Below are 26,992 nucleotides of genomic sequence, written 5' to 3'. Positions count from 1 at the left end.
GCATATTAATTAATTATTGCCAGTATTTAACCAGGATGTCCCACTGTGCCATTGAGATTCATTGAGACTCCATAAAATGCTCTGAAATAATTCACTTATTTTGTATAATCTTGATTTGCAAATATTAAGCATCAGTGAGTGTATATGAGAAAGTCACATGACACCATCAGTACCCCTAAACAAGGTAAACAAATTGGTGTTTTTCTTTATCACAAGATGAGTTAAGTGGAGCCCATCTTCCTGATCATATTTAATCACATGATTAGTGGATCAAAGATTTATGTGTATAGTATCGTGAAAGGTGGCTTTCTCAGAGTTACTGTTTATAGGCAGCTGTTTTTTGCATGAAGTCTCTGTGACCTCGTTTCCCAGAGTGAGAGTGAGAGTATACTTATTGTATAAGCCTTTATTGTTGTTAGGTAACAAAGCCCAGTACTTGGGCTTCAGTTAGTTTTACCTGTGCTATTGTTAACATTGTTACTACTGAGATACTGACCGCATTTTGATTCTGACTGGTCAATGTCACTGAAATGTGACACTGAAAACAGCACAGCTGTGGTTGAAAAGTTTAACTTTTTCTGAGTGATATGACTACAGCTGGAAAACAAAGCACGGAGCTATTTCCAGCACTCCTCCACACATGATCTTCCCAGTATCAAAGCAGATACATTACTAACTAGCTTGTGAACATGTATGACCTTTTCTATAGTCATTGTTGGAAATCAAAACTGTGTTACTGTTATAATATAAATATTACTGTGTTTTGCTTGCGTCTTGTGTTGGTACCTTTAACTAGTTAAATAATGCTTTAGGATAAGGGATCTATTCTACTTTTATTTTACCCCTGTAACATATATAGAGTAAATTAAGAAACTAAAAGAAAAAAGTGTAACATATTTAAAACTGTGTTCTTAAGATTAATAAGGAGTATCTACGATATTTTTTGTGTCAGACTGATATAATAAAATATAACTGTTCAGGTCCTACAGCTTTTGAAACATAAGGAGTCCTACATTCATTGAGATATCAGTGTTCAGGTAAAATGGGCCCAACAAACTGACCTGATGATTTTAATTCAATAATATAATCATTTAACCCATCGATCCATCCATTTTCTTCCACTTCTCTGGGGCCTGGTCCCGGGTGCAGCAGCCTAAGCTGAGAAGCCCATGTCTCCCCAGCCATCTCTCAAGCTTGTCCTTGGTGTGCCCCATGGCCGCCTCTCGGTGGGACATGCTCAGAGACACCCTTGTCAGATGCTCGAACCACCTCAACTGGCTCCTTTCGATGTGGAGGAGTAACATCTCTACTCTCCCAGACCCAGACCTTCCCAGACCGCTGAACTCCTCATCCTATCTCTAAGGGAGAGCCCAGTCACCCTTCAGAGAAAGCTCATTTCCGCCACTTATATCTGCCCTCTCATTCGGATAAAGCTCATGGCCATAGTTGAGGGTATGGACGTAGATCGAGCGGTAAATCGGGAGCTTCAGTTTTACGCTCAGCTCTCTCAGCTTTCAGTCCCCAATTCTGTGGAACCAGCCTGGATGTGGGAGACAGACACCCTCTCTAATTTTAAGATTAGGCTTAAAATGTTTAAAGCATAAAGTTAGGGTTGCATCAGGTGACCCTGAATCCTCACTTAGTTGCGTTGTAATAGGTCTTTTACTGCTTTTACTTACTATGTGTTAAGACACCTCTCTATATTTAATTATTTGTTCTCTGGCTCTCTTCCAACCAGTCACAGCAGATGGCTGATACACTGGGAAAGATAAATATACAACAGATTATATGAAAATACTGTACATTTTATTTAATTATATCAACTGTGACAAATATTTTTTCATGTTTAACATAAAAATATTTTTCATAGTTGATATAATTAAAAATGAACTGTAGATGGTTGTAGTTACTAGTTTACCAACAGGATTTTGACTTTTTTAAGTGGTTTTGTTTTGTTTTTCCTTTTTTTTGTACATTAAATTAGATAATAAAACACAATAACAGTGTTTTTCTGATTAATTGTGTTACAACAGTGTTTGACCACATCATCAGGTAATTTCATTGTTGTTATACATGTAAATATCTTTTATTTTACATAAAAAAATACCACGTTTCATGCAAATACTGTCTCACAAAAATACTGTTTTTTATATAGATCATTCAAAATTTGTGTATATTTATGCGATAAAAAGAATTGTGTTATTTTACAGCATTAATTTATTTTTTACAGTGTAGTGCTACAGTGATAGATGGTCTAAATTAGTTAGTTAATTATTTAGTTTTAAATAATGAGGTCAGTATATGTACACCTAATCTCTATGAATCAAAGGTCAGGCTTGTTTAAATCAGGTTTCACTGCTCCTTGTTGTCAAAGCGGGCATATTCCAAACTCAAGTGCTACCTGGGAGAGAAAAAATATGTTGAAAATGAAAAGAAGAGGTATCCTTCACTGAGTAACACAATCCCAAATGTGATGCATGGACACTGAAATGTATATCCTGAAAGGATTTTATTCCAAAGTACCCACTGCCATTAATTACTAGTTACTTCATGACAACAGCTCTGTCTCCAGGAGAAAAACTGACAAAGAAACATTTAACTTTCCTGCATGTTTCATCCTTTCATGAGCAAAATTGGGGAAAACACTTCCAGTTGATAGCACGCTGCTTGTGAACCTTGTTGTTTCTGAAACCTTGACATGTCTTTGTACCTTCAGGTACTGTCAGACACCTGTCGAAAACATGACCACTCTCTTTATGAAACCCCGGAGCACACAGCAGGGACAATGTAATGCACAGCAGAGTCAGGGTTCCTCTGAGAATGGAGCAAACCACTGGCTTACTGAAGAGGAAATAGATTTGCCACAGTGCCACAGGGGGGAGAATGCTCTCCCACCTAGAGAGAGCCTGCAGCATTATTAGGACGTGCAGTCCTGCACAGCCGTGCGATTAAAGATGGATTTCCCTTTCTCAGTGTGGAACAAGGGCTTGATGACCCCTATGAGCTCCAAACCCAGCACAGACCAACAGCAGCAGCAGCTATCCAACTGTGTCTTCCTGCAATGCACCATCTTTAAAATGTCAAAGTGACTGCACATGTGACTAACTGAAAACAGTGAAATATTAAGTAGACTTTGATGCTTTGTGACCTTAAAATGTCAGCACACTCATGTCTCTCCAATGAATTGAGCGATATCTTTGTGTCCATCTGTCCTTCTGTTCTTTGCATACGTTATTAACTCTAAACATAACTTGAATGGTATATTGCTAAGAACCTGAGTAGGTGCAGTGACAAATTTGAGTGGTGATATCATTTGATGGGTCTTGGTCAACGGTAATCAGTAGGTGGGCCCACCACACCTCTACTGCTCGGCATCATCATCCAAACTGTCTGCCATGGTGTGTCTTCATCTGGCTCCAGGAATAATATTACGGAGATCACAGAGAATTATATTAAAGGGACACAGCTAAGAAAGTGACCATGGAAATGAATCCCAGTGATGTCACACAGATATCAATGACAAAACCCCAGTGTGCTAACGTTAGCTTTTCTGCTAACATTAGAAGTTGCTTGTTACCCAACTATAGGCCAAAACAAGGTTGGTGTTCTCACCTTAGGTTGCTTACTTGCATTGTTGTATAGCCTGAATTTTACTGAAGCCACACCCACTTTAATCTTTTGCCCTTATATGGAGTGTGTATAAATTATAAACTGACATTTTTTTGAGAATTTCTTCAGGCACTCTTCAGCAACATGTTTCACTATTTTCACCCCATAACAGCATCTGTTACCGCACGCTGCTCCTGGTTAAATGCCTAAGTGGACCAACAGACCTGGTGATTAAACTGAAGTTTAAAAAAAGCAAAAAGGCTGCATTATGTTCATTATGATGTAAGCAGCTCTATAGACCTGACTCGTGTATGAAATTAGTTGTGTCAAAATCTTCCACCTGAGAGCTGCTGGGCTCAGGTGACGTCAGTGTTTCCATGCAGAACACAGCTGTTCGTTCTCTTTTGGGAATCTCTTGTAATCAGACCTGATCTTTTGAATTATTGTCAATTTTTTTTTCAGTGATCAAAGTTTATATTGCAGACCGCGTGCTGTGAATTACTCTACGGCACTGCACTGAGCAGACATCAGCATATTCTGCTGCACTGTGCATCTCCATAATTTCTTTACTTAATAAAAAGCAGCTTATTTTTATATGAAGAAAAAAGGTTTGCGTGTTCATCCACTGTGCAATGGCTTGAAAAAGAATAAGCACAAATTTAAGAAAAAGCTGAGTAGACCTTACCCTGATCAAATGCTGGTAACTGCTGAATGTGGACCAGACAAAGATTGTTGTCCTTAAAGAAAATTTATTTATATAAACATATATTATATGAATATATATTTATTTATATCACAATAGGAATGAACATAATCTCTGTTTATATTAGTTTACTGTAATTCCATGATAAGTGTCTCATGCTGATAACAAGGAGGTGTAAACAGCAGCTTATACTATAGATATGTTCTTATCTGTACTTTAATCAACACAAATGTAATATGCATTTGGTCCTGGCTTTGTTATGCAAATCACATTCACAGAATCACCAACCATAGCAGGAACCTGTCAGAAATATAGTCCACAGGGCAATGCTGTCATGTCTTTGAATGGATGTCATAGACTGGGAGAAGTTTGTCTTGAGGAATAATATGAAATTTTGACACCAAATGCACGTAACACAGGCACCCCAAAAACATAAGCTGTCAACCAGTGCCCCTTTTTGGTTTTCCTCTATTTAAAAGGTGCCACAGTGTAGACTATGTCAGACCTGCATCTGAGAACTTGCTGTAGTTTTTATGTTGGGGATTTACTGACAGAGTTACAATATGTGTGGGGTTTTTTTTTTTATATCCTTTAGTTGGTAGCATTGGGAAATCTTTCACACTAGTCTGGATGTGTTTGGGAGGAGAGAGATTATTTTATTGCATAAATTAGTGCTGATTGCCTCAGATTATTGCGCCACTTGGCCAGAGGAGGAAAAGTCAGTTTCTGCTGGTCCGGTGACCCACCTGTCACCTGGCTCAAACAGGCTCCAGACTGTTCATAAAGTGCTTTACGAAACTTTACAGCTAACAGCCATATCTTACTGCTAGAGAGACACAGAGTGAAAGTAGACATTATATCCTCAGTTTCTTAACATAAAACTCATTGGACAGCACAAAAGTGTCCCCTTACACTGATTTTCAGCTTGAATGTCATTATTTTCCTCTGTTAGCTAGGTAGCTAACATGAACTAATGCAAGTCTATTAGCCACAACCAACCAACCACATGGCTTCACCTTCCATGCTGTCAGAAGATGGTGCTAATATTTAAAACTTTAACTTTAAGCACTTATTTCTTAGTTCCAGCTTCACAGTGGGTGAGTGAGTGAGTCTAGGTTTTAGTAATGCTCACCTACTAAAGAGAATTTGGAGCTAGGAAAGGAGCCTATATCGGCAGCTTGAAATTGACAAATCTTATAGCAAAGAAATTACTTACAAGCATCAATGTCAGCAGTCTTAGCACTCACTGTTTGAACCTGTTTTTATCAATGATGACACACAATGCTGATGGGTAAAATCTGATCCTGTCTAAACATTCAGTAAGTCGCAAATAGAGAATAAAGATGGAGAGGAAAGAAACTATTTGACTATATCAGTTAAATGTTCGGTGTTAATATGTTTATGTAAAAGCAGGAATGCCAAGGAATCCATGTTTATATGTTCTTTGGAGCATCATATTTCTAAAAAGGAAACTAATAGTAAGAGATGAAGGCTGTTTGGGTCACATGATATGTGCTCAATAAAAATTTATTGTACATCAGCTTCATTACTTTCCATCACTTCCCAGCATCTTTTGATGGATCTCAGTGAAAATGAGAAATATTTGTAGTCCCCAATAAAGACTTTGATCTTCTGAAGTCAAGTTGGTGTTTTTTCCTTTTTCTGCACCATCAGAGCAACAACAACCTTCAAGTTTTCCTCCATTTCCTGGAATGCTCACTGTGGAAACTCTGTACATAGCTGTAGCATGTGCTGACTTTTACAGAAAGTAAAGCCGTGACAGTGATGCATCTTAATGTATAAGATCATATGTTTGTACTGGCTGTGAGGACCTCAGAGCTCTGAAAAAAATACATCTTGAGATTTGAAAAAGTATATAAAAATCAATCAATAACAAGAAAATCACAGATGGAATGTGTGACATGGTTAACTGTCAGTATCTGCAGGGGGATTAAAAATATTAATGAAATGTTAAAGACCCTCTGGTCCTCTTGGAGCTGACCTCTCTGCGTCTCTGCTACCTCCCTATCAGTGTGAGTAGGTGTGTATAGTAGGGGAGATAATTATATGATCTCCTGCTGAATTCCTGAGTTTGCTCATTTACAAAGAAATGAACAGCCTCTAATTTTATAGTAGCTTCACTTTAATGGAGAGAGAGAAAATGTGAACTGAAAATTCAGAGAAAAACATATTTCATAAATTTTACAAGTTAATTTGTCATTGAGTGATATGAGCATTTGATTCCTAAGGAAAGCATGACTTAGTACTTGTTGGCAAAACCCTTTGTGGCAAGAACTGTGGTGAGATGTTTCCTGTAGTTGGTCAGCAGGTTCGATGAATTCTCACAAGGGATTTTGACCCACTCCTCTTTACAGAAGAGGCGATGCCAGTGGCACAGGAGCTGTTTCAGGTCATCTCCCAAGTCGGCATTCTGAAACTGATCAGGGCACATCGTTCATGTCTCAAACACTAAAAGAACCTTATGGTTTGCTGGGCATTAAATCATTTTGGTCCAGTATCTACGACCCTCAGACTGACTGGTGGAGCAGCTGAATAAGACCATGAAGTTGATTCATGAGGATGAATGAAATTGGGATCCCTGGTTAGACCCTCTCTTGTTTGTGAAGGCTCATTGAGGAATAGGAAAAAAAAGAGCAAAACGGAATGAAAAAGAGGTAAATGTGAGGAAGAGACAGCGAGACTTAGCGGGAGAGGAAGTCAGAGAAAATGATGGATAGCAAGGACAGAAAAATAAGAACGCACACAATGCGAAGCCCAGCAAAATATGAAATTCAGTTCGTTCTGAACCTGAGAGCAAAGCTGCACATGTTGGGGATAATTTGCTCCTTTCACAGGTGGGTGGCCGGTGCATGGAGTGGACCCTAAAGCAGACACATGAGGCTGGATTAAACTTAACAAAACACGAGCCGTTTATTATGGCTGATGGAAAAACACAAAACAAAAGGCAAGGCGAACCAAGATAACACTAAACAATAACCTAAACTGGAAAAACTAGAACTAAAAGGAGGAACACGGATACCTGGAACTTGGAGACATGGAAAACAGACAGTCTGACAAAGAACAGAGTGAAGCTGACAGAACATATACACAGAGGGATGATGAGGGAAAGGGAAACGCACGGGAAACACAGCTGGGGCGAATAAAATAATGACAAGTGTTGGGTTTCATGAGAAAAGACAAATATGCTCAAATTATAAGTTTTCACAATTTATTATCAAATGTTTAGAATTTCAGATTAGTTACATGGCGCCATGGACCTCCGTCTCTCTGGCTCAGAGAAAAGACTGCCACACCCAGGCAGTACGCACTTTTAATGCGGGTCACAGAAACAGAATGTTAACATGATTGGTAGAACCAGTTGAGGGTGGCCTTAGGTCTGATATCGGCTCACGTTTCTTGTTCTGCACCTCTCTGCACATGTCCTTATATAGAGATGACCCTTTTGCAGACAACACTCCTATTACCATGGCAACCGCCTCTTGTCCACTAGTGCTAGACTATCTCCCCTCCCAGATTCTTCAGAGAAGGGGGCTTCTCTCTGTTTGTGTCTGTTAGTATCTGAGTGTAGCAGTCTAAATCCAAAACTACTGAGGCAGGAACCCAAAGGAGTGTGTGGTTGGACAGATGTAAGTATTGTGGTGCTGTACCGAGCCTCCCGCTCCCGCTTTTTGTTCTTGGGACTAGGCAGGTGCGCCCGCAGATTGAGAAACAGCAGCCATTGCATCCTCCCTACGTCCCAAGACCAAAAAGCAGGAGCGGGAGGCTCGGTACAGCACCATAGTGGAGTGCTTGGCGACCCAATGGGCAGTCGAATCCCTTCGTTATTACCTCCTGTTATAGTTAATTTTTTTAAATGAAAAGAAAGTAAGTGAAAAAGTAACATATAACGATTCTACAGAATACTTGAACCCTAATCTCCTGGATGGAAGCTTACTCATCATGAATCACTTTGTTGTTGACATTTCAGTCTCCAGTTGCCTGGTAACCCATAAATTTGCCTCTAAGTAAACCATCCTGTCATAAGTCAGTCAGTGGTATTCTGTGTTGTCATTGGTAGTCACATCACTCACCTTGAAGTTGAAAAGTTTAACTTGGGAACAGCCCATTTCATGTCATCAGTGGGGTTTTTTTTCCATCTTTACTTGAAAATATTGAATGTCATTGACGTCCTTATTGTCTCTTGTTACCTTTTTCTGCTAGTCCTGGGCTTTGTGACTTTTTTGACACTAGAAACAGTTTTATGAATCTTTTTAGCTTTTAGTGTACTTTAGTTTGCTGATGGGACCAAGCACCCCGCTACATGTACGACCTAACAGAACTATGGGAAACTGTAGGCTTGTTAAACTGACTGATAACTGCAGAGAGTGCAGCGCTTGTTTCTAAATGAATGGGATTTGTTTTTTTGTAATACTGTAAAGTCCCATTTAAATTAACACTGGTAGTGACTGGATGTGAGACTAGTGCAAACTGGCCTTGGTGACCCAGAGGATGGAGAGGGTGATCAGCAGTGTTTGCATTTAAACCTGACATTAATTAACATTCTCATTATCTTGATTGATAAGCTCTCCTTAATGACAAATCACAGGTGTAAACACTAAAATGAATGAGGGCTGGATTCCATTTAACTGGTTCACTTTCAGGGCCCTGGTAATGTGCTGGCTGGCTCATTGTCACACTGTCACTTGAACCAAACAGACTGATCATTTTTCCTACTATGAGTCATAGACGGGCCCGCATTTCATGTCCTGCAGTTACACAAAATAAGATATGAATAATTAGATTAAAAACTTCCTAATTGTATGAATAATTATTGCTTCAAAAGCCAGAAATTGAGTGAAACCCACAGCTATCTGTGTGCTTGTTTATTAAGAGAAGATTTTTTTAGCTTGATGAGTCGTGACAGAAGCATAAAGACATGTTTTCAGTAGTGTCCTTGGTGCTAAGCACAGTGATTTACAACTTTCTGTGAAGCCACATCTCTCGCACTACTGCTCCTTTTCCTTTCTCTCCATGTTCTATCTTTTTGTCTTCCACTCTTTTACACTGCAGCAGCTTCCTGTCATGTTCTCTGCAAATCTGCATTAAAAATCTTCATATATATATATATATATATATATATATATATAAAGCAAACTTTCATGTATTTGAAGTGTTGACAGGGTTATCTCTTACTCCCACACACTGGATTATATTTCCCAAGGTAAACCGGCAGACACAACTCTACATGTTCCCTTCTGCTGTACAATTCATTTTAACTACTTAGAGCCAATAACTGAGGTGAAGGTTTTCTTTTCTTGTGTGGACTCTATAGTACGTTATCTTTCATAATCTTGGTGGTAGAGAGAAAGTCACTGATGTCGTTCCACCTCAGTGTTCTTTATCTGGTTTTGTAAATTCCTCATCTGATACTTTTAAAGTGACTAAAGAACCGACTCCTGGAAGAAATCCCTTTTTTTGTAATTTTAAAAAGCTTTCCAATAATTTTTCACTCGGGTGTTTTCGTATTCTGAGGTTCTTTATCTTTTCAACGAGAAAAAACAACAATTTGAATGAAATGGTAAAAGTGCTGATAAATGAAAAATAAGGTAAGTAAAATACAGATAATTCATCAAATAAATGAGATTACACAGTGAAAAACTGTATATAACTGCATGCTCACTGTTACCTATGTATATTTTGTACAAACAGAAGCATAATGTAATAAAAACACAATAGAATGAATACACAGTAATATTACAGGAGCAGTGATGTTTACAGAAACTGTCATTATTACAAAGATTAAGATGAGTAAGATTTTTTTGTTATTAACCTAACAGTACACACTGAAAAACTCATCACAAGGCACATTGCTCACCAATCTGTGAATCATCAATTTTACCTTTTCTAAATTGCTGGAGCTCACCCATCATATTGGATGTGCTCCAACATTATTAGTATTTAAAAGCACTAAAATCATTATGCTCAGCTTCAGTTGTCTAGATCCTGAATTATCATTTTATCTCATTTCTGCTTGTGTGAAGTAATTTGCCTTTTATTAATTATTTTATTGACTTAATGTTGATTTTTATTGTATTTCAGTTTCTTTTGTGGAGTCAACCTCTGTGGTAGTGCAGCAACACTGCAACCCCTGCAACATTTGGCTATCCTTCACATCAAACATGCCTTATCAGCTGAAACTGACAGTAGTCTAACATGAGCCAGTTAGCATAACTTTGAATTACTGCTACTTCGGTAACTTCACTGAGCACTGGATGACTGATATTTTAGCCTTTCATTTTTACTTTCCTCTGTCTATACTGAGGTAACTGTTAGTTATTATCCTTACCTCTGTGTGCTCTTTGTCCCTGTTTTCTTGTGTGTTCCCTGCCTTTTGGATAGATCCTGTTGCTTTTTGGATTTTATTTATTTATTGGATCTTCCTATCCCCCCTACTGGCATCGTGCATCGGTATGTGTAGCTTCTACATTAAATCTTCATGTCAGTGCTCCCACCTGCCAATCCTTGTGCCTGCATATTGTGTCCTTTGATAAACATTTTCAAAAATGTCACAAGGTCAGAAGAAGATGCAAATATGTCAAGATGTCACTGGGACTGGAACAAACAATGAATGAAGAGTAGAATGCAAAACACAAAATGTTTCAAACTTTTGCAACAAATAAATACATCATGTACTGTATAAAGTAAGGAGAAATGGTATATTTGAATTTCTGAACATGTTACTTCCTCCCCATGACATGATGATCTAAACTGCAATCCAGTTCAGTCAGGATGAGCTGCACTAGTGCACTCGTTCACTGACATTACGAGTTATTGCTTTCTGTGTTTTAGTGTCACATAATTGTTTTCCTAAAGGAAGACTTGACATCCCTGAAAGTAACTGCATCCATATAATTTTGATTGCATAGTGGAAAGAATTATTGTCAAGGATCTTATTACAGATTGGCAACCTTGTACCACTCTGGTGCTAAAAACCATGAATGTCCTTTCCATTTAAACCCAGTGTCAGTCAGTGTCAGTCAGTTTCTTCTATAATTTTTACTCATTTGTATCAGAAAATGTGATGTCTTATTGTACAATTTTTCATTGACTAATATCACATTTCTCGTTGGGCTTATTCTCCTTAAAAGTGAAGAAATGGAAGCATCTATCCATTTTTCATCCATCCACTTCCCCTCCTACATTATTGTTTTGAACCTCCATCCATTCATTCTTTTCCACTTCTCCCTATCAGGGTCACTGGAGCCTACCCCAGCTACCATAGGGCAGGGTACACCTTGGACAGGTTTATTCAGGGAACAGAGAGACAGACAGCCATTCACACTCACACCTATGAGCAATTTAGAATAGCCAGACTAATTGCATATCATTGAACCGCGGAAGAAGCCATGCAAACATGGGGAAAACAAGGAAACTACACCACCGTGTTACCCTACCTGGGTTTAAGCTGACCACTGGATTCCATCCCCCTTGTTATGGGGCCACAGTGCCAACGACTGTCTCGCTGTGCTGACAAAGAAGAAAACAGACAGCTATTAAGAACAGATGAGCTCAATATAAAATCAAGCTCAACATTTAAAACCGAGGTCCCTTCACAAAACAAATATCTGCTCACGGTTTCATTGAGTGGTTCAAATTTACAGCAAACGCTTTGAACTACACCTTGATCTTTGCGGTCCAGGACTCCTAGGCTACGTTCACACTGCAGGCGAAAGCGCATCAAATCCGATTTTTTTGACCCTATGCGACCCATATCCGATCATGGTATGACAGTGTGAACGGCACAAATCCGATATTTTCAAATCCAATCTGGGTCACTTTCGTATGTGGTACTGAATCCGATACATATCCGATGTTTTAGAAAGCGACTGCTGTTTGAACGGTCATGTCGCATTAAATCCGTCTTTTACGTCACTGACACAAGACAGACGCCAATTATCAGCGCCGGAGAAGCACCCGAGAAGACATCGTGAACGCTTCCTGGCCATCCAGTGTAGATGTCAGTGAAACTGTTGGGAAGACAACGTGAACATTTTATTTGTACTGTATAATCTGCAGATTCTGACAGAAATCTGCAGATTGTCCTTTGAAGCACCGCTCCTCTAAAACAGCAATAAGGATAATTATTAGGCCATATGTAAATAACAAAATAACTTTATAACTTAAAGCAAAATTGGGAAACGTAAAGTCCGAAACAAGTCTTTATATTAAGGGCCATCAGTCAAACAACACTGTTTGGTCTGGGTCTAAACAGAGCGCGTTGTGAGTGATGTCTGCTTTTGCGCATGCGGGCCGCTTTGAGCGTTCACACTAGAGCGCGTTTGCTGTCACATTTTATTTGTAGTGTGAACAAGCAGACAAAAAAATCGGATTTGATCAAAAAATCGGAATTGAGCATTAAGACCTGCAGTGTGAACGTAGCCTTAATCTAACCTGGATTACAACCTGCTTCATTTTAACAGATGAAAACAAGATGCAGCCTTCTGCTTTCACTGTACAGCAATAAGTGAAATCATCGCCAGGTAGTGCTAATGAAAATTACATGTAATTGGCTGGAATTCAAAGAATAAGATACAGCATGACTTCTTTAAAATGAAGTTGGTTGTGCTCGATGCAGACAGTAACTTCTCAGGCAAAAGGCTGGGAAACAGTAAGGACGACAGAGACAGTGAAGAATGCCCCGACGCGATGGGGAAAAAGGGGAATTTGATAAAGAAATTAAAGGAAAGGAATGGTTGAGAGACAGTCAGGTAAAGAAAGAAAATAGATAAAGTGTGCACCAGGGTGCTTAAAAAGAGCTGTGACATCCTACAAACAAAAATAAATGAGGTCTGGAACAGGGGCCATTATAATCTCCAAAATACATCCAGGTTCTTGTTTGGCCCAGTCACAATCGCATTCTTATTTTTCTGTCCTCGCTATCCATCATTTTCTCTGACTTCCTCTCCTGCTGAGTCTCGCTGTCTCTTCCTCACATTTACCTCTTTTTCATTCCGTTTTGCTTTTTTTTTTTTTCCTATTCCTCAATGAGCCACACACACACACACACACACACACACACACACACACACACACACACACACACACACACACACGCAATCTTAATACCCTTTCCAGACAGGCGTTGTTAAATTCCAGCTGGCTGAATGAATACACAGCCCGCTTCTGCTGGCTGAGAGCTCAGTCTAAGGAACTGATTGTTTGTATTATTTTCATGTTGAGGCGTTCAATAAAATGAATTCCTCAGTTTGCAGAATACTGAATGGCATAGGTGTCATTTTTTGGAGATTGCCTGGCGTCATGTGGGGGTTTTTGTGTGGAACTGCTTTTGAAAGAACTCAGGTGAAAGTACTTGATTACAGCATGACATTTTGCAACAGTAATTCCATAAGACGAGTTCTTTCTAAGAAATTCTGCGATCCATGTATATGCTCTGCTAAAACCCCCCTCGAATCACCTGATCTACAAAAACACCAATCAGTTTTTGCATTTAAAACGAGGCCTCTTCTTTATGTTCCCAGTCCCACAGTCACCCCTGATCCTGCTCTGCTGCTGGTGACTGCTTGTTCCACTTCTTGTCAGCACTGCACAGATCAACGCTGCTTCATTGTTTTCATCTACAGAAACTGCTGTTTGTGGTTCCTTCATCTCTGTCTTCTTTCCAAGGAGGAGTTATTCTGGGTAATTTGGCAAATGAAAAACCTGCTGTAACAGCTGTCATCTGACAAATAGAAGCTCTGCTGTGTGTATACAATGATCTGTCAGAGCAAAGACGCCCCACCCCAACCCTTCTTGCTCACCCTCTAAGAGCAAGAATCAAAACTTTTATATAACTCCAACCCTGAGAGGTTTTTGTAACGTGCTCATGTGCTCAGGCTGTGCAGTTTCTTTCCACTGCCCTGCTGCATTTCCAGGACCTTTTGTCACAAAGCTTATATTTAGCTTTCTCACTCTTACATCTGTGCAATGCATTGATGTCATGTAAGCATTAAGAAGGCTGGAGTCTAAATGCAGCGCTTCCACCTTTCACAGAATATTAACCTTTAGCATTAGTGCTGTTCTTACCACACTGCAAACTGATTTTTAGCCAAGTGCACTTTTGACTCAATATAAAATATTAATACATTTTCCTATTTTAAATTCAAAATACTTCTGCAGTGTGTTTCAGTGTCCATTTTTGGCATTTGTGTGGATTTCCTGACAAGCCACTTGTTGTCACCTTATAGAAAACCATTTGCATTAAGCCTGCAGAATAATAATAATACCTGTTTAAGGTATTTTGCTTCAGAGGCCTAGCCTTGAAGCTTTCTGGTGGGGTTTAGGTGTGTGTGTGGATCGTTTCTCACTCAAGGGCAAAACAAAAACAGGATTTAAGAATTAACGGCCCTACTGTGGACTGGTTTTTAGCTTTGCCTGTGTACTGGTCACATATGCAGAGTCCAGAGTTCATGTCTGCTTATAGAAAACACTTTATAGTGAGATACTCTGACGTGATGTCCACTGTAACTGATGTGTTTGTATGTAGTCTGAACATGGAACATTCGTCTGGCTGAAATGTCTCGACATCTGATGGTTTTTCCATATTATTAATATTCAAAGCTTCTAGAAGACGAAAGGCCATAATGTCTTTGGTGCTCATCTAGACCACCTAGTACCACCAACAAGTCAATCTTGCAATGCAAAAGAAACAGAAACATCTCACTGATTAACTGGAACAAACTTTGGTAGAGACATTCTTGGTTCCAGATGATGCGTCATATTCATGGGATTCCCCGAGTTTGACTCCACCACCAGCATCAGACTGACATTTCTGGCCAATGTGAGGCATCGCAGCTATTGGATGAATTGCTTTAGAATCAAGTGCACACATTCTGTTCATCCGAGGATGAAATGGAATACATTTGGTGATCGTCTAGCCTGTAATTACATCCTGTAGCACCACTATTGGATTACCTTTTAAAATGAATAATATTCCCACCAGATAGATATATACATAAAATACAGGAAACGTCTCAAACTGACCTGCAGTGTCCTAGAAGAAAGGCAAAATGTAACCGTTATAATATGCAGCATAATTAGGAATCTCGAGGTGAATGCCTGCACTGAGTCTGTACTGCTTTCTTCTAATCCAGAGTGGGACCTGTGCAGTGATGCATATCAGACAATCTGGAGATGCAGGCTGCTGTAAATGCTGATATTGCATCTTATATTATTATGTTGGCAGTGCTCATATTGTAACCTGTGACATGTCTTCCTTTAAATTGTCCAGTGTGTAGCCCTTCACTTACTTTATTGTAGTCAGCTGAGCACCCCTCAGTTCTTTATACTTTATCTTTGATATGAACATTTATTCAGAGATGCAAACATCCAAACATCTCAGACTTTGAAACGTTGACTCAACCTGAGCTGTTTCTCTGATGTACTCATTTCTAATCTTGTCCTCTCTGTCTCGGTCACTCCCAAAGAAAGTCTTAACATCTTCAGCTCTGTCTCCCATCTTTTTCTTAGTGTCACTGTCTGAAAAACCACTGCCCTGCTGTCTTTATGTGTCCTGCACCACCATGTCATACATCCCTGCCAGTGCTGCATTCCTCATAAAGTACCACAGTTCCTGTGTTGGCACCTTCTCGTATGATCTCTCTCCACAAAGACACAGGGCAACTCTTTCAGACCTTCATCTGTATTTCTCCACTACATCTACTACATCTCTGCACATCACCTGTACAAGTACACTTCCTCTCTATTCTTCAGGCATCATCTTATTCTCCAGGACTGTGATCTGCCCTCTTAGCCAAACATCTCCACAGTGATGTCATCAGGACCAGCTGCCTTCCCATCACTTCATACATGCATCCTCATTTCTCTCTCAGTTTCTTTAATAATCAGTTCCTTAACTCAATCTTTCAGTTTTTCTCCTTCCTTAGTGCATACCCTCACATATAACCCTTACCATTTCCCTCTGCCACCTCTCTCTTGTTCTACACCTAGCCTCCCAGTACTCCTGTCTAGTTTGGCTATCCCACATTACTTCCATTCTTCGAATAACTCTCCTTCTCCCCTTTCCTCTGTCCAGAGGCACACCAAACACCTTCTAGACAGTTTCTCTCAACACTACAGCTCTACTTTCCAAGTTATCAGCCATCTCTTCTCTACCACCCAGAGCCTGTCTCAGCTCATGCCTGAACTCTAAAGGAACATACTTCCTTCTTCAACTTCCACCATTTAATCCCTGGCTTTACCTTCACTGGCTTCCTCTTCTTGGTTTTACAAGTTAAATAAAAAAGGAAAGTAAAAAAGGTGAAACATCAAGAAAATCCAACCCAAAAATGCTCCTACTGAGCTCAGCAGAAGACAGCGACTTCAAACTGATGATTCACTGAAACAAGGTGGATTATTTAAATTGTCAGCACCTCATTCACCTCTGGTTGGGATAATGTTGCTTACTGCTTGTTGTTAACTCCCTCCTCTGTCAGCATCTACCATGTGTTTCTATAGACCTGACTCTTGAAATGATGCATTTTTCATAGCTCGGTGATTAATTTCTGCTGCTCCGCCTCTGTATATCTCCGGGGGTTTGATTGCTCTCCCTGCTGCTTAAACACAGCATATACAAAAACTGTGCCACCAAAAAACAACTGGATAACGATTAGGCCAGCAATGATTTCATCATGAGAGAGCATTTCTGACAAAAGTATTGTAAAAAAAAAACCCACCCTAGAGGACATATATATAGTGCTAATGTCATTTAATGACTTGTTCAAAAAGACTGCCTATGGAAAAGTGCATTTTCCAAGAAGCTTTTATTGATTTATTTTATACAGTGCAGCATTATCCTTTTTCAAATTATCCTTGTTTGTTGTTGTAATCCTTAGTTCTCGGTTTGCTTACGTCTGCTGTGTCTCTTCCTTTTTCTATTGGAGATTATGTATCCAATTTCAGGAGCAGACCACGCCTCCAAACACGCTCCTTCTGGCTGTCATCTATATAGGTTCCCCTAGTTTTGCAAGCTGATCATTCTCGTTTACATGCCCCACCCTCATCCCAGTACATGGGGATCTGCCAGGCCCGGGAGCCATCGCCAGTCCCCTTCGAGGCCTTCTCCAAACCGCAGCTCAATTCATGTCAAAGCATTCACCTTTACCTACTAAAACGCTGTCAGACCTAAAATGAGGACGTGGGCCCAGCTAGTGAATATGCCTCCACCGTTGATCTGCTCTTGATTTATGACATTGAAGATGTTTCAGTGTTTTCAGTTTGTTTCGATGTCTCAGGCGACTCTTAATGGCATAGTTCCCCTGGTTGGAGGCAACCTGTCTCCAAACAGCCGGGGTTTTATTTAGATCAACTGGAATCACTCTCAGAGAGATTGGCAAAGGGCTGCAAATAAGTTTTATATAATTAGTTTAATACTTTGCAATCATTGTGAGTCAGCCTGTTCCTCTTCTGTAAAGTGTCTCTTTGCAATTAGGGCATTGACTCATCTGGTTCCCAACTATCCTATTCTAGTTATATTCATATAAAAAAGCAATGCTGCAGAGAGCCTATTTCATTTTTACCACCACCATCCTGCAGCAACTATGTCACCATTTCTGGAGGAGTTTATAATATCACAACTGGTTTACATGCAACTGCCAACTTTATCCCATTTAATCACAAACTAACAGCAGACTGACTCCAGCAGTTTTATTGCCATCACTAAAGCTGCTGGTTGGAGTTACCTGGTCCCCATCTTTAAAGCAAGCTTTTCAAAGGTGATGACACTAAGTTCACTGAACACAGTTGCAGTGATTTTGTTTGTGCTACAGTCGCCAACCACTGTGTAACCAAATGCAACTGTAGCACTGTGAAGCTTTCCCATATAAAGGATGTGCTATGCACACGTTTGGTACACATGTTTAAAAAGTTATTTCTAATTCAGTCATGAGAAACAGATATTGTAAGTCGATGAATTCTAAAGTTTTACTGTAAACTGAAACAAAAGGTGTATTATCACAAATGTGATGGACATCATGTTGACATGTTGTCAAAGCACACCACAATATTTCTAATGTCCTATTTCCTAACAGACTTTTTAGAGTCCTTAAGTGTGAATCCACATAGAGTTATATTTTACATGGTGTGAGAGGATGAAGGGCATGAACTGATACAGCCAATGATGGAGAAACCTGAGTAGAAACGAGGGTGTTTTGTTGGTGCAGAGTGAGCCAGGTGGCAAGGTGAGGCTGGGGTGGATTAGCAAGCGCAGTCTGGCAGGTAACACTGGAACACAGAGGTTAGAGAGATTGTACCGCAGGTTAAGATCATATCAAAATACTAAACACTGGATTCCTTACTAACCTAGTAGCCTTTAGTCTGGTGGTGGAACTATATACATAGGAAACTGAGGTAGATGATTGGATGATTTCACATCCCTGAACATACAAAGACACAGAGGATGAGGGAGCTGAGGAGAATATTGGGCAAGTTTGAAGTGACAGATGACATTAATGGGTTCCTCTTGTATTTTGCAGAAACCTACAGTAGTGTCATGGTCCTCTTCTGCATCTCTGCCATTTCTCTCTTAGCTTTTGTTTCTCTCTCTCAGTATGAGTGTGTGTGTGTGCTCCTAAGCACCGGTTACCTTGCAGGGGTGAAATCCTTCCAGGATTCCCAACCTCCACTCCAGCACACCTGAAGCAATCAAGCTCACCTGTTTCCCATCTGCTGATCAGCCGCCCACTACTGTTAGGGAGAACCTTCAGTCTTTGTCTGAGTGTTGAAGTAACCATGTTAGTGAGACCAGCTCCAGTCAGCCTGTGGCCTGCCTGCCTCACTGATCACTCACCTGTTCGCCTGTTCTTTACAGAACATGCTGGTCCTGTTCATGTGTGATTGAAGCTCTGAGCTCATTAATGGACTTTCCCCTTCTAAGGACCTTGTAAATAAAGACTATGGATTTGTCCCTTGATAAAGATCTGATCTCTCGAGTCCTGTGTAAGTTCGGCCTGCCTCACTGATTATGACACTTAGAGGGAATTTTAGAGTTAATAAAATTTCAGATAAAATTAAAACCATGAATCTGAACAGAGGAAGGGGAAACGCATGATCAGGATGAGCATAAGTGTAGTCAGATAACTTCATAGCTTTCATAAAACCTAATGAAATCCACAATATAAAGAGTGCTCCTCCTCTGGGGAGCAAGTCATTCAGTGAATTTGAGAAATTATCTGTTGATTGGATTTGGATATTTCAGTGAAATGAAATGAAATGAAGGAGGGTCATCAAAATCACAAGCGAAGCGCATACCTGCAGCAAAAGAAATGTGAAGACTACAAGATCAGCACACTCATTTCAGTCACCGTCTCTCAAATCCAAACATAAAAAGAGGTGATTCTCAGCTACAGTTGAGGGATTGGTAGAAAAACCGCTCGTGTATTAGTAATCGTCTGCAGACAAACATGAGCATCTGCTGGCAAATGTTCGTGGCTGCAGTTTTTAAAATAACAGTGAAATTGATTTTAGCGTAACCGAACCTTGCAAACCACAAATCCACATGCTGAAGTTCAACAGGCTTATTTGCACCTTTCACTTCCTTAACTCCCATTCCACCTCATTCTGTGAAGGTCTGAGACATTTTACTGACCCACAAGCAGGAATTTAGCCCAGGCTGGCACCGACTTCGAATAGCTGCTGGAGTGGATGGTTTAAGGCCAAGAGTTGCAGATGGCCGAGCAGGTAGAGGACTGTAGATTGGGAGAGTGTGGCGCGATTGGCTGAGGTCCGGCAGGCAGACTAGAAGGCCGAAGGTGACTGAGGCAGGCTGGAGAATGCAGTCATAGATGAGCTGATGCAATAACATAACAAACTTAGCACTGACGCTGTATCTACTACACTGCAGTAAGTTGGGAGGTGGCAGAACATTTAGTGCTAGTGATGATTGTATGAAGCACAGGTATGGATGCTGACTGAAGCGGATCAGTAAGGTATCGCCATGGTGACATTTATACATTTCTACACTGTGACCCCAAAAACCACCCTGGACCCAGCTGTTTAAATATGCGCACCAGAGCTAATCGTCACCACTCAAGAAAATGCTTGCGATTCCCCCAGACAGAATATTTTAGACGCTTCCCAGAAGCAGCGCTCCGGTCCATGTTGCTAAAAATAGAGCCCGGTCTTTTCTTTTTTTTTTCACAGGAGCCGTGTTAAGCAGCGCAGAGCACGAAGTCAGAGGCAGGAACGGCATAGTGGGATTCATTCCATCTTCATGTCAGTTTGACTGGCGGCAGCTTTAAGTTTTTGACAAAGAGGCATGAAAGTGAAAGAAAACTCAACCAACTTGTGGTATTTTTTTGCCCCGAAGCATCGGCCCATGAAACTAATTTGGTAACAGTGCCAAAAGCTAAATGTTCACATACACCAACCTCAAAGAAAAGAGAAACCAAAGACTAAATATCCACATATCCACACACGTGTGTGTGTGTGTGTGTGTGTGTGTGTGTGTGTGCATATATATATGTATATATATGTATATTAGACACACACACACATCTCCCTACACGTAAATAACACATATGTTGCATTAAATTAACAAATCTTTTGGTCTGTAACAATGGTTTGCCCCAGGAACTCTCACATACATGACTGGCCTATCCTCACTATTTTCCCTACTGCTATATTAAATCCCAAAATATCAACTCAACTCAATTAAGAGTCATCCCAAAAAATAACCGCAAGCAAAATGAATATTTACGCACAATCAGTCATGAACTAATAAACCTACAAGATAACAACCACTGGTCTCCCATTACGTATATTTCATAATGAAGCTCAGCACAAACGCCGCTCTTCTGAAAAGCTCCCAGCGGGATTTGAAGCCTCGCCTGAGATTTGTGCTCACAGACACACACCCAGTGTGTTTCCAGGTCAGGAAACAAAGCAAACACAACACAAAAGACACAAGGAGAATGAAAACAGGACGACGGGTCGTGGTCAAGTCACATTCATAAGCTCTTGATGGTTAACAGTCTTTGTAAATCATAACCCATTCATAATATACGCATTTCCCTTATGGCCTTGACCAACTTCATGCAGCTACTCAGTATCCATTCAGTGATATCTAAACTGATATCCTAAAATAAATCATGTGCACCTCGAGTTTTCCCCTCAGGTGACAAAGCCACTGAGTTGTTGGGGCTGTTGGGAGTTTGGAAGTGTTTAGAACTTGTATGTAAGTAGTGTTTGCTGATTTTAGCAGGTATTATGGTTAAAATGCTCCTCATATGGAAAGAAAGTGCTTGGCTGAGTGTTTTCATGATCAGCACAAAACGTGATTGAGGCAGCTTTTTCTTCGCCTGGTGTTGGGGGTAAAAAAAAAAAGTTGTGGACATGCCCTGGAGAGACCCAACTCCCAAATATCTAAAATAAGAGATAACAAATTTGAGACTTGAGATGAAGCTTGGATGTGGCCACCGCAGCCCCCTTTCCTTCTGGATGTTCTCCCATCACTAGGAAGCTTTGCAGCACTATAGCTGCTCTATCTCCCCTGTGACAGCAGCAGGAGTGGCCACGCTAATCCAGTTAGAGAAAACTTGCTCGCTCACTCTAAATACCAGCTGCAGAGATTATTCCTTTGGGTGAAATGGCACTGTGTATATTTGTGTGTGTGTGTGTGTGTGTGGGTCCGTGTGTTATGGCATGTGTGTGTAGGTCCCTGTGGAACACGGTATAATCACAGGAGGCGATTACTTGGTAGCCGTTAGGTGTGTGTGCATGCAAGTCCTGTGAGAGCAACACACTGTAATCACAGGAGACTGTTACTCAGTGGCAGTCAGGTGTGTGCATTAAATGGTTGTAGTGATAAGGACGTATGCACTAAGATAAAATGAGTGCTCTGCAGATAGGGCAGGCAGCTACAGCACTACACACACACACACACACACACACACACACACACACACACACACACACAGTCCCTATCTATCTGCATCAGCACTTTGGATCTGAAAGTGCACTTCTGTTTGCAGTGAGAAACATCTCCACTGAACATCAACACACTTTACACTGAAATGGCCCTAAATGGTTATCAGAATCCCAATCGTACACTGATGAAGATCAAGTGATGTAATCCTGTCTTATGGCTGAGTCACACTCGAGTAAAAATATGGTGGCAACCTTCTTTGACTAGGAACATTTGCTTCTGCATTCTTTTGTTGTTAATATTGAAAGGTTACCTGGTGGGAAGCAACCTGTTACCAACTTCATCAAAGGAAGATTGACAAAAACAAGGTTGTCAAATTTTCCAAATAACTGATTCTAATTCAAATGCAGTATCACGGTGCAGCGTGTAAAAGACGTGCTGTGTCTCCAAAGCATGAAATGAACATGCATGCAGAAGTCACAATAAGTTTCAACAAGTTGCAGCACCAGCAGAGCAGACCAGGATTTTAGTTCAAGGGAACAGACATCATTAACACATTTACATGTATATACATATTAGTGATCTAGCTTAACTGTTTCTGGTATAGAAGAACGCTTCATACCTTCCTTGGTCATAAGCGACTTCTTGGCTTTAACTCTCCCCCTGCTGGTACTGCAGCTCCTTCATCATTATCAGTGATGAAGGAGTTTAGCTGTGACGTTGACTTCTCATCTGACTAAAATTCAAAAAGATGAGCCTCGTCCTCTCTCAAAGGTAACTGTGGAATTAAAAGTCTATAATTTGGGGACAGTTTATAAGAAAGAATCTGTTGCTCAGCCTGAATACTGTGGTTTAACCTGAAAAGAAGCAAAGAAAATAGTTTAAATCTACCAACCAAGAAAATCTTCCTGTGAACTACAGACCCACAATCCACTGTTACATAAACACAGAGCATAGAAATAAATTTTAAAGAATCAATGGAAGTTTGCTTTACTAATTAAGTGATTTTTTTTAATACACTGGACCTATTCAGCTTCTCCTTATTACCTGCAACTTGTCCCTATGAGCCAACAGCTCAGTATTCAGACCTCCTCTAAATACTTAGTTTTGGAGTTTTTCCATCTCTGTATGATGTCAGTGATGTCAGCTAATAATAATATGGCTATCTGTGGCACACAGCTTTAACTGTGAGCACACAGCACTCAACCCACCTCCTCAGGTCGGCTCAAACCTGTTTGTGAGCAACAGCCAATCAGAAAAGATTTAGATTAAATTGCCCAAAGACCTTCAAAGACAAGAAGGATCATTTTTAAATGTGAATCATACATATCAATCCTGCTAGAGTCTAAGAATGAAAGTGTTGATGTGAAAAAGAGCACAGTGGGTATCAGCTGTAATTTTCACACAGACAATCTATAAATGCCGTAAACTTTATTAGGTTTACATTTTATAAGGTGAACATCAGCAGAAGCCCCTCCACCAACTGGATGCAACACAACTTCAACATTCATATCTGTTTGTGACTCTTTCAACCACTTTTTCACCTCTTTAGCAGTTTTCGGTCTACGTTTCCTTTCCCTCGAGTGCGCACACAAATGTTGGTTATTTTCAGTTTGCATAATTCAAAGCCATAACATGTGACTTCATAAAGCGTGGTTTTCAGTCATGTTGTCTCCAGTGTATTATTACTTTGGCTCCTTTCTCACAGCAAATCCAAAGTGCTATTTTTGACACCAACCCACGAATCTCTGTGGCAGTGACAGACATGTCAAAACCTTTCTGGAAACCTTTTTTCTTACTTCCAGTTGTCAGCTTTCATATTCAATTTTAACATCTGACTACTTTTATTCTTTTCCTCTTATATCTGGGCACCTCATTTAAATTTTACCTTGTCTAATTTTCATAATGCTGATTAAAGGAAGCAAGTGTACATATTTGTTCCTTTATCATAAAAAAAATTTAACTTCCTTATAAAAAAATGACACTAGCACGAGTGTTTTTCCTCTCCTCACATCCACTGACTAAGAACCTAGCTTAAAGCTAAGGACATCCATTGACTCTGCTTTTAGATGAGATGTAATAAAAGTCACAAATAAACCTTGTGCCTCAGTGAAAAATAAGAAGATAGCACAACTTAAAAGGATGTGCTGCAGGGTGAGACACAAGTGCAGAAAAACAAAGCAGCAGCTGTATTATGGCATTTTAAAGCACAGCCTTGGAAATTCCAGCTTTATACTATTAGGCTAGTTTCCAGGCAATCATCCTTCACCTCACTGGGCTGGCTTTTTATAACCATATACATCACAACAGCAGCAGCTCACAAGTCTTGTATTACTGAATATTTTAGCATTTGTTCCTCACTTCTTTTCTTAAAGAATTAACTTACATTGAGGTAACACACGACTTCTCCTGGAGCTTTAACTCGGCCCCTGCATTCCTTATTCACTGAAGGTGTACTTAGCACCGAGGTCTACGTCATTATTAATGACAATCTTAACCCTAACCTCAAGCTTAAAATATGTAAATTGTAGTGCTGTGCTAATCATGTTTTAACCAGGAAAATCAGACTAAAGCACATGTCTAAACAAGATGAAGTTAAAGGACAGTTCGCTCACAGCTGGGCTGGGCATCAAGCAGGTCCTTGATACAGACTCACATAAAGTCAACAGAAAGCTGGTGGTTTTAAATTCAGAACTGTGCAAATGCCGCTCTTGTGTACAACGGGAGGTGGTGTTTTGCATTTTTAAACACTATATGGACAAAAGACATTGGAATTGCTCAGCGATTGAAACTCATGCCATGGCACAGTGTTTATCTAGGAGGGAAGGAGCTTGACAAACTGATTTGTTGCAATGGTGGCATCCTATTACAGTCCCACTCTCAAATTCAGTGAGCTTCTTAGAATGACTTATTATTTTACCAATGTTTGTAAAGGCAAGACTGCATGACTGTGTGGTTGATTTTTATACACCAGCAGCAGTGGAACTAAAAACATCTGTATTCAGGTGCTATCGTTATCTTAGAGAACTACCGTGCAAGTTGTTCGGTCTTCCAGCTGACCCGTTGTGTAGCCGACATGCTGTGTGGGCATCAAACACATTCTTTGGCTGTAGCGATTTGAGAAAAGACCAAGAAACAGTGTAGTCTGCACATCAAACCTGACAGATGTAATTTGCCTGGTTGCGGACAATCTTTCTCAAGATGTTTTCACACAGGATCATTAATCACTTGTCAGTTCTGTTTTCCACACCTTTCTTGTTTAACACCTGATGAGGTTGTTGTGTGTAAAGTCAAAGATTTTGGAAGGCATTGCAACCAGCTTGCTAAGCACCACTGAAGGTACCAAAGACTGTTATTCAGCTAATTCCAAAGGCCGATTCTGCCTTTATTGATGTTCGACGTGTATTTCAGTTGGCATCCTAAGCATAGGTGATTTTTGTGAGTACTGCAGTCACATTGAACTTCTATTGATCCATGTTCCCAGACATCCTTTTTAACCTTTTGCACTGAACATTTACAGGAATGTTTATGCATTGATTTGTTACATCTGCATACATGGATGTTTTTCAGGCGAAAAAATTTAAAAGGGTGACAGATATCACTGAAGTGCCGCTCTCAATGCTTTTTACACTTTCTTTGGTATTTCTTTTATATTTAAGCTGTATTTTCTTCCCTGTTTAATGTTGTTTTCAGTCAGTTAGCTGGTGGCTTTTTTAAAGCTCAATTTTCTTGCTTACTTTGTCCACGACAAACATTCATTCAGTTGAAATACTTTCAAAATCATGGTGACTGTAACAAAGAATCCTTTGTCCCTGTACATGAACAAACAGACTGCATTTTCACAAGTATTTCTAAACTTGCCAAGAGACCAGGCCTAAATGCTGAGTATGGTCACCATCAGTGTTGGTCAAGTTACTTGAAAAAAGTAATCAGATTACAGTAACGCGTTACTGCCCATCTCTGGTCACCATGGGTGTTTATGTGGTTTTAAAGTAAACTCTTACAGATTGATTGAAAGTTGACTTTGTTCACCTCATCTGAGAAATGTGGTGATTTTCAAAAGAAATCGTTTGGGGGAAAAACAGCAACAACAAAAAGAAAAAAGAAAGAAAAAGAAGATCCAACTAATCCAATTTATACGGCCGACACACTTAACCCTGATTGGTGTGTTTAGAATGACTGATAAGATTATATATGACTGCTTTAATTACAAGCTGAAAAACTAAATATACTTGAAGACACCAAACTTGGTCTATATTTTGTCTCTCAAATGAAATGTGGAAACATTTCTGTATTGCAGTATCATGTACTGGATGCACTTCATTACATTCCTGTAAGCAGATAGATTCTGCTGGTTGTTTGGAAACATATTTGATCAGATCTGATGTATCGATTTTCAACAGAAGTTGAAACGCAGAGAGGTGTTGCATTTTCTGTTCCTGGGTTTGTCACAGGTTAATTTCCTCTGTGAGCTTTGAACGTTCTGGTTCTTATCTTTAATTCTGTGCCAGTTTAACAATGTTTCTCTGCCTATTTGTAGAGACTGTATGTTGTCTTGGTTTATTTTATCAGAATCAAAATCAATATATGCACTTTTATTTGCATAACTATTTTTTAAAGATCGGCACATAAGAATTGCCAATTGTTTGTTATTTAAAACTGTCATCTGACCACCAAAAACACAGGAAACAAACCAAATACATCAAAAGGAAGACCGTTTTTAGAACAGGTTTAAGCGTACTAATTGACAGTAATATGCAGAA

At 39.9% G+C, this 26,992-nt stretch overlaps 1 long non-coding RNA gene across 3 annotated transcripts; it reads right to left on the bottom strand.

The window, feature by feature from the left end:
• Nucleotides 1-6,473: 6,473 nt before the first annotated feature.
• LOC102078549 (uncharacterized) lies at nt 6,474-18,932 on the bottom strand. Of its 3 annotated transcripts, none has more exons than XR_001223054.3 (5): nt 18,849-18,932; nt 18,668-18,741; nt 18,496-18,589; nt 11,767-11,839; nt 6,474-6,749 (listed from the first exon to the last, which is right to left on the bottom strand). It is a non-coding gene; the product is annotated as an uncharacterized LOC102078549 (long non-coding RNA). The 3 variants fall into 3 exon arrangements; XR_001223053.3 differs by lacking the exon at nt 6,474-6,749 and adding an exon at nt 9,908-11,606; XR_267426.4 differs by lacking the exons at nt 6,474-6,749; nt 11,767-11,839 and having other exon boundaries at nt 17,066-18,589.
• Nucleotides 18,933-26,992: the final 8,060 nt, after the last annotated feature.

This window comes from Oreochromis niloticus, linkage group LG2, assembly GCF_001858045.2.
Source record: "Oreochromis niloticus isolate F11D_XX linkage group LG2, O_niloticus_UMD_NMBU, whole genome shotgun sequence".
Lineage (NCBI taxonomy): Eukaryota > Metazoa > Chordata > Actinopteri > Cichliformes > Cichlidae > Oreochromis > Oreochromis niloticus.
Note: the sequence above shows the minus strand (reverse complement) of the source record. Positions and strands in the feature narration are given on the sequence as shown.